This window comes from Mustelus asterias, chromosome 26 (assembly GCF_964213995.1).
Source record: "Mustelus asterias chromosome 26, sMusAst1.hap1.1, whole genome shotgun sequence".
NCBI classification, from domain to species: Eukaryota; Metazoa; Chordata; class Chondrichthyes; order Carcharhiniformes; family Triakidae; genus Mustelus; species Mustelus asterias.
The window spans coordinates 28,070,443-28,091,124 of NC_135826.1; the positions used below are offsets into that span (position 1 = coordinate 28,070,443).

The 20,682-nt window shown below is 42.3% G+C and overlaps 1 protein-coding gene across 1 annotated transcript in view; it reads left to right on the forward strand.

The window, feature by feature from the left end:
- The first annotated feature begins 625 nt into the window (after nucleotides 1-625).
- LOC144479737 (GRAM domain-containing protein 2B) overlaps nucleotides 626-20,682 on the forward strand; it is a 62,132-nt gene continuing 42,075 nt past the window's right edge. Inside the window, exon 1 of the mRNA XM_078198769.1 lies at nucleotides 626-722. The gene's annotated coding sequence lies outside the window, so the exon portion shown is untranslated. The remainder of the gene's footprint in view (nucleotides 723-20,682) is intronic.

Genomic DNA, 20,682 nt, shown 5'->3' on the forward strand with positions numbered 1-20,682 from the left:
TTTCTGTTGCAGAAATTTGAGTTTCTTTTTCCCGGTTAACTGGCATCACTCTTAGTGTCTTGTTTCATTGTGCAACAAAAGTCTAAAACTTCACTAATACATATCTGTATACTTTGGCACAGTTACGTGCCAATTCATGACTACAGCTCTTTTGTTGTCAACTTTTTAAAACGTTGCGAGTGAGTAAGCACACTTTTTCAAAACTGTCTTTCAAGCCTGTCAAAGTACAGTAAATATTGCAATAATGTCTAATGTTACAGAGCATGAGTGTTCAAATACAAAAGCAGATATTTATGTCCCTGTTTATATGCTACAATACAGGGCACTTGACCTCTTTGACAAGCCCCAGTGTCTCATGGTGACAGTAAACCCTGTGACAAACGGCAGAGAAAATCCATTGTTTGCAATGGAGCTGTGAAAGCCATCATGGTGATTTAATTGATCCTTCCTGAATATCTGACCTTTGTACAGCCAGTGTTGGTTAGAAGTTTTAACCTGATAGCAAAGCTTATCAACGACAATATGTAATTTATTCTGAGTGCTGTATATATAGGTGTTTCTGTTGCTGAGACAAATAGGTACAGCAGGTGTGAATGTTGAACTGTTTCAAGCCACTCCGTGCCAGTCTAGTGTTCTCTAACTACTGTATAGACTCTGCCTAAAGCACCAAGAAATCCTGGTTCTTGCTGTTAAAGAGAAGAATAAATTCCACAACAACAAAGGTAAGACCAGATCCAGAGACTGTTTCAAGGTGGGGTGCCAAGCAATAGTTCCCTGTCTTTTTGAAATGGACTATGTCAGAAATATCCTTATCAAGCTATTTTGTATAGAAAGATTTGTGACATTTTCATTGACTTGGGGTTATATTCCCTTGGATAAGGAAGATTTGAGGTTGTATTAACTGGATTGTTCTGATGATTAAAGGACTTGATAGGATGGATGAGGTGAATTTCCTCTGAGGGAGTTCGGAACAAGGCTGAATAATCTTTATCGAGCGAGGCCATTCGGTGGTGATGTTAAGAACCTGATACTAGAAACATGGACTACTCCTCCCCACCTGCTGGGGGGAGGGATTGATTGCAGAAAGCCAAAATGGAGATTTTTAAAATCAGTTTTATGTTGATGGGGTTAATTGAAGAAAGAGGGAAGCTTGTGGAGTATTTGGTATTGGCGCTGAATGGGGTGGAACGGTAGGTAGCACTGCCTCAGTTCCAGGGACCCGGGTTTGATTCCCAGCTCGGGTCATTGTCTGTGCGGAGTCTGCACCTTCTCCCCGTGTCTGTGTGGGTTTCCTCTGGGTGCTCCAGTTGACTCCCACAGTCCAAAAGATGTGCTGGTTAGGTGCATTGGCCATGCTAAATTCTCTGTCTGTGTACTCGAACCGGTGTCAGTGTGGTGACTAGGGGATTTTCAGTAATTTCATTGTAATAAGCCTACTTGTGACACTAATAAATAAACTTTGGCCTTATGATTGGGCTGAATGGCCTGGTACTGTGCTGTCAATAATCTTTTTTAAAATCCCATTGCTATTACAAGCTAATTTTGGTGGCTGAAGAATCCTGGTCAGAACTCTGCCCTTTTTTTTTGTTACAGTAAGGCCATGAAATACATCTGCTGGGGTAATGGCTCAACATGTCATTCAAAGAAAGAAATGGTTAAACAATGCAGCCATCCCTCCATTCTGCAGTGGAGCATTAACTTGATTGTGTCAAAGCCTTGAGGTGGGGCACTGCAGTATCTTAAATGTAATATGGTCTCCACAAAAAAAAGTCATTGCCATGTTCCGCAGCATTCTGAAACTAAGTTCTGTAGCCTCAGCTGCATCTCAGTGACATTACCATATTGTTACCCCCCCCCTTCCCAGTTCTGACCAAAATTCAATTGCCCTTTCGAAGCAGATCATGTCCATTACAGATCTTTACTTTAAAAGTTTAATGCCAATAAATGTAAACTTGTTGGGGGGGGGAGAATTGGCAAGTCGTGTTTTTAATTTTGTAGCTTTGAGCTGCTGGTGACTGGCACTTGACTGTCCAATGCAATGATGCCAGGTGTTCCTGGATTGTGATCTTTGCCTTCAGAGCTTGCGTGCGCATTCAATACTTGCTTACTCTTCAGCAGTCATGCTTTTGGAGTTTGTCCCATGTTCGCCCTGTGCCCTAAGTCGTTTACGGTTCCTGGTCGTTGCGTCAAAAACAGCCATTTGTAAGTCTTGAACCTACCAGGAATCAAAGGTCAAATTCATTTATCACCAGCTCTTGGTGCTGTTCTGGTTTTGATGGTTGCAGTGATTTCTAAGCTTCTGAAGCAAATTTACTTGTCTGCAAGGGATTTAAATATCCAGTCTGTACACTTTTTTTTTGTATTGCATAGTACAAGAAAAAGATTGACATCAGTGAACTGTGCCCTGCTTGGGTTGATTTTGTTACCAGAAATCTAGGTCCACCAATAATTCTTGCTTGCTTTGCATGTTTGCAGGAAGTTAGTTTATTAGTGTCACATGTAGGTTTTTATTAACACTGCAATAAAATTACTGTGAAAATCCCCTAGTCGCCACACTCTGGCACCTGTTCTGGTACACTGAGGGAGAATTTAGCATGGCCAATGCACCCTAACCAGCACGTCCTTGGAGTGTGGGAGGAAACCCATGCAGACACAGAAGGTGCAAACTCCTCACACAGACAGTGACCCAATCAGGGAATTGAACCCAGGTCCCTGGTGCTGAGACAGCAGTGCTAACCATTGTGCCATTTGAAGGGTTAGAATACCTTCTTTGGTTCAATAGTGTTCATCACTCCCATAAGTGCCCTGAGCAGCTGACTTTTATAGGGCCTTCTCTTTTACTTGTAGATAACCCAAGAGGGTGTAAATAGTATCTTTTGAGACCTGAACTCTATCCTCTTGTCTTTCACACAGGTGCTTAATTTCTCAGGTGCACTAAACAAATACTTGGCAAAATAAGTTTGGTTGGCTGGTTGTTGATGTCCATTATTTTTCTCACTAAACAGCAAGAGCTATGCAGACAAAATCTTTTTAATCCCTGGTTGATGCTTTTATTTCAAGCCGCGCAGGTAGAATAGCAGTAATGGTTGTGCTTTCTTAATTCACTACCATGAATAATACAAAACAAAGAAAATACCACCCTTGACAAAAAATAATTTCTGGCAATTTATTTTCTGCTGCATTCCATCTTTCTCTCATTATGATCTGGTGAGGCGGGTCAAATAGCTCCCATTTTTATTTCCCTCATTTGACTCCAAGAACTTTTTTTTGGAAAGGACATTTGTCAGTTTTTAAAAACGGTTTATGTGCCATGATCGTAAGAACCAATTGGACAGGTTTTCTTGAGTTTAACAAAGAGGCTAACTTTACTGTACTTAAACTGATCTTGAGTAAAATACTTCTGCGCGCACACACTTACTACTTTCACACGCATGCATGCTCACCTGTAAGAGTGGGGGGGGAAGGATAGATTTGCCAATTGAGTCCAAAGAAATGAGAAGGATAGTTTGTCTCCCCTGGCTTCACGCTGAAGTTGATGGTCTTCTGACTTTGTTTCAGATTTCAAGATGTAGACAGCTGATTTGGCTGGTTACCTGGAGACGTTGGTACTGGGTGGAATTCAGCAGGGATATCCCTGAATCATAGAAGGCCATTTGGCCCATCAAGTCTCTACCGACCACAATCTCACCAAGGCCCTATTCCCATAACCCCACACATTTACCCTGCTAATCCCCCTGACACGAGTCAATTTAGCATGGTCAATTCACCTGACGCGCACAATTTTGGACTGTGGGGGCAAACCGGAGGAAACCCACACAGACATAGCCACAGTCATCAAATGGGATTTGAGGCTTGCAATGTGAGTTGGAGAGGTGAGTGGAAAGGAGGGAGGGGGCCCCACCCAGCTCTTCTCTCATCAGCGCTGAGCTGCTTGTTCTCCTGCAGAGATAGCAGAAGTTTAAACACAAAAAAAGGTGGGCCTGTCACATGTCCATCACCCAGTGACTCAAATGTGGTCATTACTAGTGTATTCCCTCTTGTAACTTAGCTCAAATCTATGCATCCTCTTCCTCAGCCAGTGCCCCATTGTTCAACTGAGTTCAGTGTATTCCCATTGTAGCTTGGCTTCATGTCTGGAAACCCGCTGCTGAATATCCCAGATGATTGCCTTGATACCTTTATGACGATAGATCGAATATGTGACTCACTTGTATTCTCCTGTGGCCATCATCGACGTGTCTCTATCTTGATGGATTGGAATGGAAAAAGTCATGATGCAAATTGGGAAGCCATCTTTGCAAGCTCATATTTGATCTGTTTTTTTTTTTCATGGTGTCCTAGCCATGTGATTAAAAAGAAAATCATTATCTGACAAAAGCATGTTTTCCTGTCTTGTGCTGTAACAGTCTAAAGAGGAAAAAGGCTAATGGCATAGGAATTTTCTGGCTATTGTGATGTATTGGCAGACAGAGCTACTCAACCCCTGCAGTGAATCCTCCTTTGTTCCAAAAGACTGGTTTGCTTCTTGAGAGAAAGTTCTCTTCTGGCATTATACCTGCATTAAAAAGTTAAAGTTTATTTATTAGTCACAAGTAAGCTTACATTAACACTACAATGAAGTTAGTGTGAAAATCCCCCAGCCACCACACTGCCTGTTCGGGTACAGTGGTCATGCTAAATTCTCCTTCAATGCACCTAACCAGTGTGTCTTTTTGGACTGTGGGAGGAAACCCACACAGGGAGAACATGCAGATTCCACACAGACAATGACCCAAGCCAGGAATCTAACCCAGGCACCTGGCACTGAGGCAACAGTGCCAACCCCATGCCACCCACTAATCCCTTGTTAGAATTTGCTGATTGTTTTCTGAGGGACCAGGTGACAGATTTAACACAACCTAAAAGCTTCAGCCACTCCAAGCATGAAACCATTTGTCCTTTGACTTGGACCCAACTAATTGCTCTGGAATTTGACAATCCATCCTCTGACCTGTTTACGTATGACTCTCAACAGATAATATCTTCAAATAGTATTTCTTTTTTTAAAAAAAACTATGGCTGTTTTGGTCACATTTAGGAATAATTTGGTCACCCAATGTAGACTGCATTCTCTTTAAATCAAGACTCTACATAGTTTATCAGGGTTGGGTAACTTATGGTATGAATGAACCACTTGAGAATTGTGCACCACTTTTTTGAATGTTGCTCAACCTGAATGTTCAGGTAGAAATTAATTTCTACCTGTTATGGAACATAGTTTGTGCCAGTTCCAAAGATGCACACAGTTATTTTGTACTTAGTCCACAAAATATTCCTGTTCCTTTTTGTGGTGAACCATCGTTGGTTCCCACCAGGTAGTACTGAGCCAGGGTCTGGCCAGTACTATGAGTCTGTATATATGTTGCTATTGGAGTTAGGGTTGGGTTGTTCTACATGTTACTGTTGGGGTTAGGGTTGGGCTGTTCTACCTGTATTATAGTTATTATGGTACATCCCAGTCGGACTCCGCCTCCTGGGAGAGGTATAAAGGTCACTGCTCTGTCTGGGACCCCTCAGTCTGGGATCGTGTATTATATATGGTAGCTCTATTGTAGTAGTCAATAAAAGCCTTTATTTCCTCGAGCATCTCTAGCCTCGAGTTATATCGCGCGTCACTTTTGCAGTGTATTTTTAAAGGATCTTGATGTTTAAATGCTACAGTTAAAAGCACAGTTTAAAATTTAATTTGAGTTTGTAGTGTTATCCAATAATAAGTGGCCACAGCTTCACCATTTGATGTTTGAATAATTTTAGTTGAAAGTGACTTGCCTCTCCTCGCCAATGCAGATATTTTTTACATGTATATTTAATTAACAAACATGCTACCAAGGAGGTAAAACACTCTGCTTTATGTTTTTACCATTTCACCAATAAACATATAGTAGATTAAAGTTCATCAGAATTGTAGCATGATTCAGCATATGGAGGGACCATTGACTGATTGGAGATTGCCTCCATCAGCTCTGACAATTTAGCCACTTAATCCCCTAGACCTGTAAAATATTTTGTCCCCCTTCAGATCCTAATCCAATTCTCAAATCTGATCCACCACACCTATTTAGGCAGCGCATTACCAAAAATCAGCAAGTTGTTATGATCTGCATTGATCCTTGAACCAATCTCCTTAAATGGGTGTCCCTGGAACTTGCTGAAGCTTCCACCACTTAAAGCAATTTCCCCTTATTTACTTAGATGAGATTTTTTTCTTGTTGAACGCTCCTGTTATATCTCCTTTCTAGTCCAAGGTGAAAACCCACCACTAATCTGTCATTTTTTAGTTGGTCTCTTCCACATCATAGAATCCTGACAGTACAGAAGGAGGCCATTCGGCACATTGAGTCTGTACCAACCACAATGCCCAATTCCCATAACCCCACACATTTACCATGCTCATCCCCCTGACACAAGGGTCAGTTTAGCATGACCAATCAACCCAACCCACACCTTTTTGTGAGGTGCTCTGAATTGAGCATAATATTCCACCTGAGGCACCAGCAGAGATTTATTTTTATATAAAGGCTTACCATAACTTCCTTTTCTTTGCATTTCCTTATAATAAAGCCAAGAATTCCCAACATTTTTTTTTCTCTAACCATCTCCTCAACTTGTCCTGTCACCTTGCAATGTTGATGTACGTAACCTCCCCCCAGGTGATGCCTATGTCATGTGAATGAGTGTTGCAATGAGTTGCCCAATAATATCTTATTACTCAACAGCCACATCTGTATTGCCAGTAACCAAATATATATTGAGCAACACTCAGCTAGCAGGTTCACATGTAAAAAATTTCCATTAAGTGTGAAATGAGCACAGTCATGTAGCATACACCATAGAAACATTCTGACCAACCTGACCATATATTCACCTTGTAAATATTGAATGTTGACAGTTTCTGCCACAAAAGAATTCCAAAGCTTCAAAACTCTGATCATAATGATGCCTCTCTGGCCTTATCGAACATCTTAGATCCCCTCAAATTGTAGACACCATTTAGAAACATAGAAAATAGTAGCAGGAGTAGGCCATTCGAGCCTGCTCCGCCATTCATTATGATCATGCCTGAACATATTTAATGTCCTAATCCCCTCCCATATCCCTTGGTCCTTTTAGCCCCAAGAGCTATATTTAATTTCTTGAAATCAATGTTACCCCAATGCTTCCACAATTTCAAACACTTTGATTATATTAACCCATCTATTCTCATGAAACAAAGCTGCAAGTACTGAGTGTTGTTTCTCTGTTTATTTCCTCTTGTTAGGCAGCAGAATCTCTAAGTTCCTATTGCACTCTTTCTGAAACCTTCCTATTGTGTGGCACCTGATTTCACTACTCTAACTGAAGCTGTCCTGTGGTTTAATTTATTGCTTAAGTTTCATATTTGGTACACTTTGTGATTTTAAACCTGCAATTCTTTCGGTTTTTAAAAAAAAAACATTTTCTTAACAGGGTGGTACAATGGTTAGCACTGCTGCCTCACAGCACCAGGGACACGGGTTCGTTTCCCGGCTTGGGATCACTGTCTGTGCAGAGTCTTTACGTTCTCCCCATGTCTGCGTGGGTTTCCTCTGGATGCTCTGCTTTCCTCCCCACGACCTGAAAGATGCATCGGCCATGCTAAATTCTTCCCTTCGTGTACCCGAACAGGTGCCAGAGTGTGGCAACTAGGGAATTTTCAGTGACTTCATTGCAGTGTTAATGCAAGCTTACTTGTGTCACTAATAAACTTTAACAGTTGCAAATATATTTGGGGGTCTATCCTGTATCATCCAGTGCAGGCGGTACTGTGTATCCCTGTGGTGAACCATTGTTGGTTACCACCAGGAGTGCTGAGCCATGGTCTGGCCAGCACTGAGTCTGTAGATATGTTACTGTTGGGGTTAGGGTTGGGCTGTTCTACCTGTTAATATAGTCCTATGGTACACTCCAGTTGGCTCTGCCTTCCGGGAGAGGTATAAAGGTCACTGCTCTGCCTGGTGACCCTTTAGTCTGGGATTGTATATTGTACATAGTAGCTCCGTTATTGTTGGTAATAAAAGCCTTTATTTCCCGGGTACATCCAGCCTCCCGTGTGATTTATCGTGCATCAATTTTATTACCAACAATAACGGAGCTACTGGACACCGCCTTGGAGAGAAGGTCACCGCGATTGCCTGAACCGGCGTCATCGCCGGTGTTGAGGAGGTCGCAGAGATGGTGCGGTCCCCCAAAACGATTGAACTTATCGACAGATGAACAGTTGTTCTGTTTTTGTGCCCCGCCGGCCTTTGTTTTTAAAGGAGGGGTGAATGTGGTGAACCATTGTTGGTTACCACCAGGAGTGCTGAGCCATGGTCTGGCCAGTACTGAGTCTGTAGATATGTTACTGTTGGGGTTAGGGTTGGGCTGTTCTACCTGTTAATATAGTCCTATGGTACACTCCAGTTGGCTCCACCTTCCGGGAGAGGTATAAAGGTCACTGCTCTGCCTGGTGACCCTTTAGTCTGGGATTGTATATAGTAGCTCCATTATTGTTGGTAATAAAAGCCTTTATTTCCCGGGTACATCCAGCCTCCCGTGTGATTTATCGCGCATCAATCCCCCACTTTAACAGTCCGAGAGAGGGACAGTAAATGTTAAGCAGTATCTAGTGGGGAAATTGTATAAACACCTTTCCAGGAACATCTGCCCTTTTTTTTTAACTTGCAAGTCTATTTCCTGTTGACGCTCATTCTGTTTGTTTTACTGGGAACGGTCTTTTACCACTTTGCAATATAGCTTTAGCATTGGAAATCTGGTTAGTAGTAAAGATGTTTTTATGTAACTGACTTGTGTTGTCAAATGCCACATCTGTGGTACATCTAAATACTGACTAACTATGGGATCAATTGTCAATTTTTTTTTTTTCACTCTCTGTGGGTGCTACTGGTTGAGGAATGTTGAGCTCACCAGGAAAACTCTCTGCCTCATTTTAACACATACCTGGCCAGGTAGTCAATCTTTCTGTGCAACATCCCATCTGAATGCTGGCAGCTCCACGATTGCAGCTTGATTAGGTGCTAGGGTGGTGCTTCTAATAAGTGACACACGTGCCATGAATAATCCTTCATTGGATTTCTATAGTGAGCATTCAATTAAATTCATTAAGAGCAGAGTATTATAGGACCAAAAGATGATGCCGTTTTGTGCCACTCGGCAGAACTGAGGTTAGCGTTGCTGCCTCCAGTGCCAGGGACCCGGGTTAGATTCTGGCCTCTGTGCAAACTGTGCTTAACCCTCTCTCCACTCATTGTCTGTACCTTTTTTAAAGATTTCTTTACCTGTAAAGACTCTCATTCCAACCACTATCTTGTAAATTGAGTTTGTCTATATAGGCCCTGTTTGTGAATACAACTCCCACTCACCTGATGAAGGTGCAGTGCTCTAAAAGCTTGTGCTACCAAATAAACCACTTGGACTTTAACCTGGTGTTGTGAGACTTCTTACCAAACTTAACACAGACAGCAATCTCCCTGTGCCTGCGTGGGTTTCCTCCAGGTGCTCCTGTTTCCTCCCACACTCCAAAGATATGCCGGTCAGATGGAGTGATCATGCTAAATTGCCCCTTAGTGCCGAAAGACGTGCAGATTAGGTGGATTAGCCATGGTAAACTTGCAGGGATGGGGCAAAGGGGGTGGACCTGGGTAAAATGCTCTTTCAGGGAGCCACTGTGGACTCGATGGGCTGAATGGTCTCCTGCACTGCAGGGATTCTATGGTTTTGGTTTTGTTGAAAGTAAAACCAATCTCTTTGGATGCCAGCAATTAAATGTATATACCCACCCAAGACTTAACAGGATTTGAAAAGCATAATGCCCTGGGACCAGTATCTCCATTTATATTCTGTATTCACTACTCTATCATTGATTTAATTTATTATTGTCACAGGTACTGGGATACAGAGAAAAGTATTGTTTCTTGCATGCTATACAGACAAAGCATACTGTTCATAGAGTACATAGGGAAGAAGGAAAGGAGAGAAATATCAGCTTAATATATGGTAGTGTGGTGGACCTCAGTTGTGCCTTTGTCCTATATGGACCACCGTTGTGTGTTTGTCATACCTGGACACATCCCCTTCCAGTTTGGTTCCTCCCCTCAGCACCTAGTATAAAGGTGGCTGTCTCCTCCCCCTTGTTCAGTCCAGGTCGGTTAATTGTTGGGATCTGCTCCTGATTCTGTTGTGAATAAAAGCCTACACTTATATTGGCATATCGGTAGTCTTTCGCCTTATTGATAGTGCATCATGGTAGGTCATTCAAAAGTCTGATGGCAGCAAGGAAGAAGCTGTTCTTGAGTTGGTTGGTATGTGACCTCAGAGCTTTGTATCTTTTTCCCGATGGAAGAAGGTGGAAGAGTGTGTCCAGGTACGTGGGGTCCTTAATTGTGCTGGCTGCTGTTCTGAGGCAGCGGAATGGAGACTTTGTTCAGCCTACATACATATCCCTGAGCTCCCAGTCAGCTATGTTCATTGTTTTTAATTCTCTATTTTGCTCCCACTCTGACCTGTTGTCCTCCAATGACTTTCGAATGCAATTTTGCGAAGCAGCATCTTTTTATTTTTCAGATAGCCCCTCTTTGGATTCCATAATTTCAGATCTTAACCTCAATGTCACCCTTTGGATGGCAGCTGTTGGTGACTTCCACTTTAATTTACACCGCCTCTCAGCTACTTTTATTTCTTATCCCATTACCACCTTGTTTTGTCTTTCTTCACTCCTTTTTTTGATTTTTAATCTTCAGACTATCACAGACCTTCCTACTTGTCAGTTCTACTTTCCACCCCAGCCTTGCTTTAAAACTGTTCAATCGCTAAACCCTCCCACTTCTGACAAACTTCATTTAATCTGAAAGGTTAACTCTGCTTCTCTCTCCACAGATGCTGCCTGGTCTGCTGAGCATTTTCTATCACTTTGACATCTTTCATCACTTTGTTTGTTTTGGATACCCATCATAGAATCCCTCTAGTAAAGAAGGAGGCCATTTGGCCCATCAAGTCTGCACTGACCACAATCCAACCCAGGCCCTATTCCCATAACCCTTCATATTTATCCTGCTAATCCCCCTGACACTAGATTAGATTAATTTAGCAAGGCCAATCAACCTAACCCACACGCCTTTGGGCTGTGGGAGGAAACCGGAGCACCCGGAGAAAACCCATGCAGACACGGGGAGAATGTGTAAACTCCACACAGACAGTGAGCCGAGGCCAGAATGGAACCTGGGTTCCTGGTGCTGTAGGGCAGCAGCACTAACCACTGTGCCACCGTGCTGTCCTGATGGTGATAATAGCTTTGGTCAGATTAAACCACCTGTTGTAAAGGAAATTAGTTTTGAATTGTTGTAGTTTGCAAACCACCCCCTTTTTAGATCTTTTCGAGTCTGAGATGAAAGCAGAATGTGGCCTTTAGTGTTAGTGATGTATGTCAGTAATGTTGGCATATCCTGGAGATAAAACTCACACAATTTTAATTTTTAAGGAGCTCAGGATAAACAATTTGAGACTTTTGGAATATTTGATGGTTTGCTTCCCTTTAGAGATGAAAAAGATGAGCTGAGATACTATTCCTCAAATGCCTTCAGCTATGTAGTAAGTTGTCTGGGCACTGGCATGGACCTGTTGGGCACATACCTGCAAACAGCACAGAAACAGGCTATGAGAAACGGGAACAGGTGGGAGTTCATTTTGCAATAATTCTCTTCCTTTGGGTCCATTATAGATAACAATGCTAGCTCAGTTGTAGCTGCTTGGTGGAGTTGGTGATCCCAGCCCAATCCTTTTTTTTATAAGCTTGTATGTATCCTCTATCCATATGAGCTTTGACCTTGTGGCCATTTAGATTCCGTTTCAATGCAGGTTCAAAAGAATGATTATTAGTAACCAAAAAGCCTTTATTCTTTTTCTATTGTAAGGTAGTTTTGCATAACGTAGCATTCTATTTAATTAAACTTTCTAATTAATGACATTTCTAGCAGTCTGTTCCCTCTGACAATGGCCCAACTTTTGAACATTTCTTCCCTAAGATTTTTTATACACATTCATGCCATTCTCCATCAAATCTCCCTGTTTGAATCCCTTCAGCCACGATGACCTGCATCCTGAGCAAATTCACAAATACCTTCCCTGATTGTGACAAATCATCTCTCCTAAACGTCTTTGCTGTGTTTGAAGTTGACACGCTGTACCTCTCCATGGCTCTGAGGTTTACAGCATGGAAACAGGCACTTCGGCCCAACTTGTCCATGCCACCCAGTTTTTACCACTAAGCTACTCCCAATTTGGCCCAAATCCCCCTACCCATGTAACTGTCTAAATGCTTTTTAAAAGACAAATTGTATCTGCTTCTGCTGCCTCTGGCAGCTTGTTCCAGACACTCTCCACCCTCAATGGAAAAAAAATGCCCCTCTGGATCCTTTTGTATCTCTCCCCTCTCTCCTTAAACCTATGCCCTCTAGTTTTAGACTCCCCTACCTTTGGGAAAAGATGTTGACTATCTACCTCATCCATGCCCCTCATTATTTCACTGCTACTTGTCCAAATGGAAGCCAATATCTCTCCAGCTATGTCTTCTTTGCTTTTCTAGCTCCATGTAATTGCCTCTGGGCGCAAAATATATCATTGGTTCCCTTCTCTCCTCCTCCTTGCAGACTGATCCTCAGTTGTGCTATTTCCATGGGAAAGCTGAGACACAATCAAATGACTCCAGCTCCTGACTTGCTGTGGTACTGTTGGGTTGTCTGCCTGACATGACATTTTTGTTTTTCCTAATTCACATTTAGGATTGAATCCATCATTTTCACTACTTTTCTTTTTGTTACTGATTGTGTCTTGTCCCTGGCCACTTGCTCTAGGTGAAAGGGTTGTACAAACTTCAGCACAGTTTGACCCAAAAATGAGTTTGAACTCGGCAATCCATCCTTCAACAAGACTGTTCAATTCTGTCTCTGCCTGTACCTTGCCCACAGCTTCCCATCGACAATCTTCCATAATGTCAACTTGTTCAAAGGCCAGCTCCCTGTATCCTGCTCTTCACTCCTCCCATTCTTGCTGATTCACCATGGCTCCCTTTTCCCCAACGCAATGAATTTACAAACCTCATCCTACCTTGGCCTTCCTGACCCCCAGCTCTGCAACCTTCCACCGCAGACTTCCGTATTTTGATCATAAACTTTTGTGCATCATCCACAAACCTCCAGTCTGGTGTGTGATTGAACATTCTCCATTTGCCTGAATGAGGACCGCTCCCAAGAAGCTCAACACCATCCAGAACAAAGCAGCCCGCTTGATTTGTAACCCTTCCACAAGCATACATTCCTTCTACCACTGAAGCACAGTGGCAGCAGTGTATCCCATCTACAAGATGCAGTGCAAAAACCCACCAAGGCTCCTAGGTGGCACCCTCTAAACCCAGAAGGACAAGGGCAGTAGATACCTAAAAAGCATTTACAGTTACATGGGTATAGAGGGATGTGGGCCAAATTGGGAGTAGTGGTAAAAACTGGGTGGCATAGATAAGGTGGACCGAAGGGCCTGTTTCTATGCTGCAAACCTCAGCTATGGAGAGGTACAGCATGTCAACTTCAAACACAGCAAAGATGTTTAGGAGCGATTTGTCACCATCTGGGAAGGTGTTTGCTCAGGATGCATGCCATTGTGGCTGAAGGGATTCAAACAGGGAGATTTGATGGAGAATGGCATGAATGTGCATAAAGAATCTTGGGGAAGAAATGTTCAAAAGTTGGGCCGTTGTCAGAGGGAACAGACTGCTAGAAATGTCATTAATTAGAAAGTTTAATTAAATAGAATGCTACATTATGCAAAACTCCCTTACAGTAGAAAAAGAGTAAAGGCTTTTTGGTTATTACCACCACCCAGAAGTTCCCGTCCAAGCCACTTGCCATCCTGGCTTGGAAATATATTGGCATTCCCGCATTGTCACTGGGTCAAAATTCTGGAATTCCCATATAATTAATTTTAAAAATTAAACCCTCCCCAGCCTTTTGTTGATGTTTTTCTACTTGGTATTCATTGCAGTTATAAATAGTGGTCATGTTACTGGATTAGTTTAACCATGAAATGTGAGTTTAGTTCCCAATAGTAAATGAATGTGGTCTTTCTGTTACCAGAAGCTGCAGAGTTGTACTCCTTTAGGGAAGGAAACTGCAGACCCACAAAGGATTGTCAACTCTGATCGAAGGCAGTCCAGAGTTTTCCACCTGAGATGGAGGCTTGTAAACAAAGACAGCAATTGGAGGCCATCCCTCAATGGGCAGTTAGTCAGCTGCTCAATGGCCTCTCAACAGTTCTCTGGCTTCCTGCAGTCATTTCTCTGGAGGATACTGTGGGAGAGAAGTGATTAGTCTGAGCAAGTTAATTTAAATCTTTCGACTAGTTTCAAATCTTTGCAATTGCTTGTGTTGATGTACTTCTGTGTACATGAACTTCACGTTATCAAATATTAATATCTGGTTAATGAGCTAACTTAAGCATGTGAGATGTTTTCAGGAAGGCTAACAACACTTGCATACAATTGAAGGTATCTTAATGTTGCATTTTTTTTCAAATATTGTTTTCTATCTTGCAAGGTTTTTTTGATGCAAAATGACATTCCATGTCACCAGGGATATATTAGAATGTGGTGGTAATTTGGTGAAGAGATACCTTCAGGTTCTACAATGCCATATCCAAACAATATATGATGTATCCAAACCATTCCTCTAACTGGAGATGGACAATAAATAAATCTTCTAGATCCCATTTATGGAGGGTGTTGGGGTCCTAGACCAGAACCCCAAGGTATATTATGAAGCCAGACTAGACCCTAACAATTTTTCTATTTTGGCATAAATGTGAGGAAAGGCTTCTTCACTCCAGGAGTAATTTCACTGACAAATTGGAGATCCTTTATTAAAACAAACTGATCTTGAAACATGAAAAGAACTCTAATCTCTAACCTATCACTTTCAGTTCCAAATGAGCAACATTCTTCTTACAGACACACAACTCCCTTTAAATATAGTTATCAATCACAAATATACTTGCTATAATGAGTGTAGACAGACTTGGAGTTTTCAGAAATATAGAGTAAGAAGCCTCAACACCGGGTTTATTTGGTATCATGAGCTTTCGGAGCACTGCCCTTCATCAGGTGAGTGGAGAGTTGGGTTCACAAACAGGGCACATAAAGACAGACTCAATTGCAAGATAATGGTTGGAATGCGAGTCTTAACAGGTAATCAAGTCTTTACAGGTACAGACAATGCAAGTGGAGAGAGGGATAATCACCGGTTAAATCATCTCTTTAAACCTGTGATTTTAATAAAAACATGCATATCACTTGCATCACAAGTAGGGGGGTGGTGGAGGTTATGGAGAAGGGAAATGATTCCAGTGTAATACTAGCAAATGTTTGTTCAGCACAGTATGGAACTTCTTATTTTTCCACACTGCAGAGTGAGAAATACTGCATTTGGGATGAAAATGAAACCATAAGTGTTTTTGAGGAAATGGCATTTACTTTCACTTCCTTTTCTCTCTCAAGTACTTTGTATAATTGACTGGAATCAGCTGTGTTTTGAAAAGAAGAATGCAAGTCCGCCTCTATTGATTTTTCACTTTGGGATAATGCACCTATTGTGTTCCTTGGTGACTGTGGGTGGGAAGGAGAGTGCAGAATGTAGTGTTAGTCAAAGCCAGGGTGTAGAGAAAGATCAACTTAATGCGAGGTAGGTCCATTCAAAAGTCTGATGGCCGCAGGGAAGAAGGTTGTTTTTGAATCAGTTGGTATGTGACCTCCATCTTTTTCCCGACGGAAGAGAATGTCTGGGTTGTGTGGGGTCCTTGATTATGCTCCCTGCTTTTCTGAGGCAGCGGGAAGTGTAGGCCCTTGGACTCCTTTAGCGTTACTTCTGGTGGTGCAGTTGGCAGAAACAGTCTGCAATATTGGTAACTCTAGCGAGACAATGGGCGTGAGTGGATTTCAATCCTTCCATTATTGCTTATGTAAAAGTCAATCCCTTACTTTGTGGCTAAAAGTTTAGTCTTCGACTCAACCTTTTACATTTGTAAATATGGCCTGAAATTCTCCCAGCTATTCACACCAGTGGGATCCTTTGGTCCTACTAGTGGTGCATCCCTGCCACGAGTTTCCTGGCTACATAGGGTGGCTTCAATGGGAAACCAGTAACTTCATTGCAGCGGTAATGTAAGCCTTACTTGTGACAAATAAAAGATCCTGTCACCTGCGAGTGGCATGCCACCTCCAACCACAGGAAAGGAAACTGAGGGGAGGTCAGAGAATATTGCTAAGTTATAACCATCCAAAGTACTGCTGCAATAAGCTGCCAGACGTAATGCTGAAGACTTTTAGTACCTTTTTGTTGCAGCTGTTCAAGGGCACCAGGCCCTTAGCTCGTAAGGTTCTGAGCATTGCATCAGGTTCTGAGAATGCTGGTTTAGTATGCAGATACTTTTTACAGTGGCACATAGTTTGCAAAAGATTATGAATAGCCTGCTGGCTAAAACACGAACATTTTAACTTTGTGAAATGGGGGGAAAAATATTTAAGTTGCGAATAGAAATACTGGCAGCAAATATTGTGTAAAATGGGGGTGCTGTACCATTTAGAAAGTAGAAACTTCAGTCAGCGATCACTGTAAAAGGCTTTGATTTGGGCCTGTGGTTGAGTGGGCTATGTCATTTGAAATTTCAACCAAAGAAATATTCCTACTTCCTCAGTGCAAGTCCCACATTTGTCTGTGGCTTAGTGGGTAAACATACCATCTGGCAGAACATTAGCCTCCTGGGCAAGGTTTTGGGTCTGATTTTGTTTTAAATCTGATCTGACAGGGCTATAATGCAGCATAAGCCAGGGATAGAGGAAGAAAAATCGACCAGAGTTTCTGCTCTTAGTCAATTAATGTTACATCTATGCAGACAAAAGTCTGTCACAGAAGTTTACAGCACGGAAACAGGCCCTTTGGCTCAACTTGTCCATGATGCCCTTTTAACCACTAAGCTAGTCCCAATTGCCCGCGTTTGGCCCATATCTCTCTGTACCTGTGTAACTGTCTAAATGCTTTTTTAAAAGATAAAATTGTACTGTGTGCGTGCGTGTCCCCCTGTAGGAGTATCCAATCAGACACATTATCCAACACAGCCACGACGTCAATCGTCCCCACTAAGGATCAGTGTAATCTGTGAAAGGGGAACATTGGACTGGGGTGGGGGACCAGATGGTGTGACACCAGCATTTTCACCTTTTGACTATCCTTGACCAGAATACCAGACGTTTCCTCCCAAACTTCACATTCCAAACAAACTACTTCAAATGTAGGGCAAACTAGGAACCAGTCGGAGTGGGGAGAAATTCCAGTCACACAGGAAGATTGCATTGAACATGAGGGGTTCAGTCACTCTGAGAAAACAAGACTATATTTTTCCCTCTTCTTGAACCCTAAACTATTGCCTTAATCAAAAAATGTGATAGTGTGTCTGGGGCAGTTAGAGTGGTATCTCCTCAGACTCTCAAACTTGATATTTGGTTCCAGTGTGTATAGTAGATGGTCTATGTGCCTATATAGCTTTAAGATAGACACTTCCTTTCCATAATAGTTTATTTACTTTTACTGGAAATATAGTTTAATGGGATGGCCAATAAACGCCGGCCTAGCCAGCAACACCCACATCCCATAAATGAATTTAAAAATTGCAAATGAATTAGTGCTGAAAATTGATTGAATAATCGGGATGTTTGTCCTACAATTACAAGGCTTAGAAATACAGCAGGCTGGTGACACGTTGCATTTGAGAGTATATATAATGACAGGCCAAATCCTTTGATCTCGTACCTTCTGATGGACACATTTGTGGCACCAATCGCAATGCAATTCGAGCTATTGTGTAGAACCTGGCTTGTGGTGAAGGTTGCATCATTTAAGTGTACCCAGCATAACAAACTGCACAAAAGAGCAAACCACAACCTCTAATCCCTGAAATAAATCCAAAATTAACTAATTGGAGCACCTTGGTTCAGCGTTGTTCCCTGCACATTATGTGTAGAATACTTATGGCAGGCTATCTTCAAATTCTTAAATCCTGTTCTTTTTTTTTTGTATAGTATTTAGGGATTTTAAAGGCAGTCACTGATCCTGTAGTTCAGTCTCGTGACTGGACCCAGAATTATAACAAAACATTGGGTAACATTCCTGATCAGAATTTTCCTGCTAGGTATTGCACATGAATCATTGCCCATCACTGTTGGTAACCAACAATCATGGCTGATAAATTTCTCAACCTCATTCTCCCACTTTTCCCCCCATAACTCTTGATCTCTTTACCAATCAAGAAACTACCTATCTCCGTCTTAAAGGCACTCAATGACCTGGCCTCCACAGCCTTCAGTGGAAATGAATTCCAGAGATTCATCACTTCCATCATACTGGTGAGGGGTGGGGGGGAAAGAAAGCTACAAGAATGGAAATCACTGGAATGTGGCCACTCTGCACATGGGTAACAGACAACAAACTGTCTTGTAGGCCGCACTCAGAACTCCCAGGCATCAGGTTCCCCACCACTGATGTTGGTGATTCAAGGATCGGGGAGAATGGAATCTGAGGCGCAATAGGGTGCAAGCAAACTTTGAGCTGAGGTCTATAGAGGATGTGAGGCTGCACAACATTGAAATAGCTTGGAGGTGAAGAAGGGCACTTTCAGCAATAGATTTGCCGAGGGTGGTGTTATAGTGGTGGGTAGTAGACGGCCGATTAGAGCATTTGGGGGTCAGTTTATCCATAATTAAATCTTGAATAAGATTGTGAGTAGTTTGATTCAGCCCAAGGTAATGAGACGTTTACCTAAAGATAAAGTTAAGGTGGTAACAGGAAAACCAGAATGTACCCAAGAGAGCAGGAATGAGAGGTGGTATAACTGGGTAACGGGAAGGGAAGATTCCTAGGAGAAAAGGCTCAGAGCAGTGGTTAAACCGCACAGGTGACTGGACTGGGGTTGGGGATTTTGGTTACCAAAGCCTGGCGGAAACTAGAGATATTTACTGTTCATTGACAGGAGCTTTGTTGCTTATTCCTGTATCAAACAGAGCGGAAAGTCTTTACACTCAGTATCTTCCATGTTGCAATAAAATGTTACATGTTTAATTAACCAAACTGTCAACTCACAGGTGCAAAGTGTAACTGGATCAACAGCCTATCCAAAGTTGATTTTATTTGAAAATTCAACTGGTGTCCTTTTTCATTTGGTCCCTTTACCCAATGAACCCTGGTTCATTGGGTAAAGGCAGTATTTCTCTCTGTCTCAGTCTGTGCGCAGTGTACACTCTCTCCACTCTGTTTATCACTCCCTCTCTTGGATGGTGCACAGCAAGTGTCTATCCAGTTGGTGTGTTCCTCAGTCAGGGTGCAGTTGGGTTTAGGAGAATCGAGCTGCCTTCCATTGGCTCCCAGATAGATTTGGGAGACAGTCAAGTAATAAGCTGAAGTGCAGAGTTTTTCCCACCTTGTCGCTCCTGCTGTCCAGTGGGAGTTGCCCATCAGTCTTGCCCTTCCTTTTGCTTCTCCTGTCAATACATTATAAAGGAACAAATCAGACACCTGTAGTTTGGTCTAACAATCAGTCACGAATCACCAACCAAACTAGTTTTACAAATTGCCATCATTTTTGAAGTCCAGCGTGCTTTCACTTTAGGGTCTTGTCTACATACAGACATTCAGCTGCTTGATCTGACAGGGGTCATGGCTAGCCCATTGTACTTGGTGTGCTGACGCCTGCCATCCTGGGTTGGGTAAGCGATCCGGGTAGCCAATGAGATTAAACCGAGGCTTTACCTGATGCAATTGTTTTCAATGTCATCTGGGCCTCTTGGTTAAGATGAAGCATCCGATCAAGCCTGGGAGGGGGTGCAATGCCTCATCCTGTCAGTTTGGATCTTATTTGACCAAGCCCAAGATGGGATGTATATCCTTGTCTTGTCAGCATGGATCTGGTTTGTCCCTCATGTGGGGACTCTGGCTTTTTTGATTAGGAATAAAGTACCAAAAATAAGCTGCTTGATCCAAACAGGCCAAGAGTAGCAGCTAAAAGGGTTAGATCGTAAAGACAGATTGTATAGTCTATGCTTCTGTTACCTTGAGTACAGAAGATTAAGGATAGGTTGAATTGACGTATTTAAGGTGATTAAAGGATTTGTTGGGGTAGAGAGAAATGATCTCCTCTACTCAGGGAATCAAGAATATAATGTGAAGTTCGAGCTAGGCTAGTGAGGAATGATGATGGGAGGGAATTCTTCACTCATTGGGTAGAGGAGATCTGGGACACCACCTCCTCTTTCCGAGACCAGAGCCTTCTGCCCATCTGTTCTCCTTCTCACTGCCCACGCATTCTCCTCCATCTTCCCACTCCAGCATTTGTCTGCAGAATCATTCTGGGATGAGGATAAATTTGTGAATCACAATGATTGGTTACTCTCTGTGCCTCTAGTTTAACAACTTTATTTGCAGATTAGTTTTAAGATTTATTTAAATCAGATCCACCCCTCTTCGCTGTAAATATGATGAGATATAATTATTTTAACAGCGAAAGCAAACACTTTGTTTTGTGTGGGAGTCTTCTGCT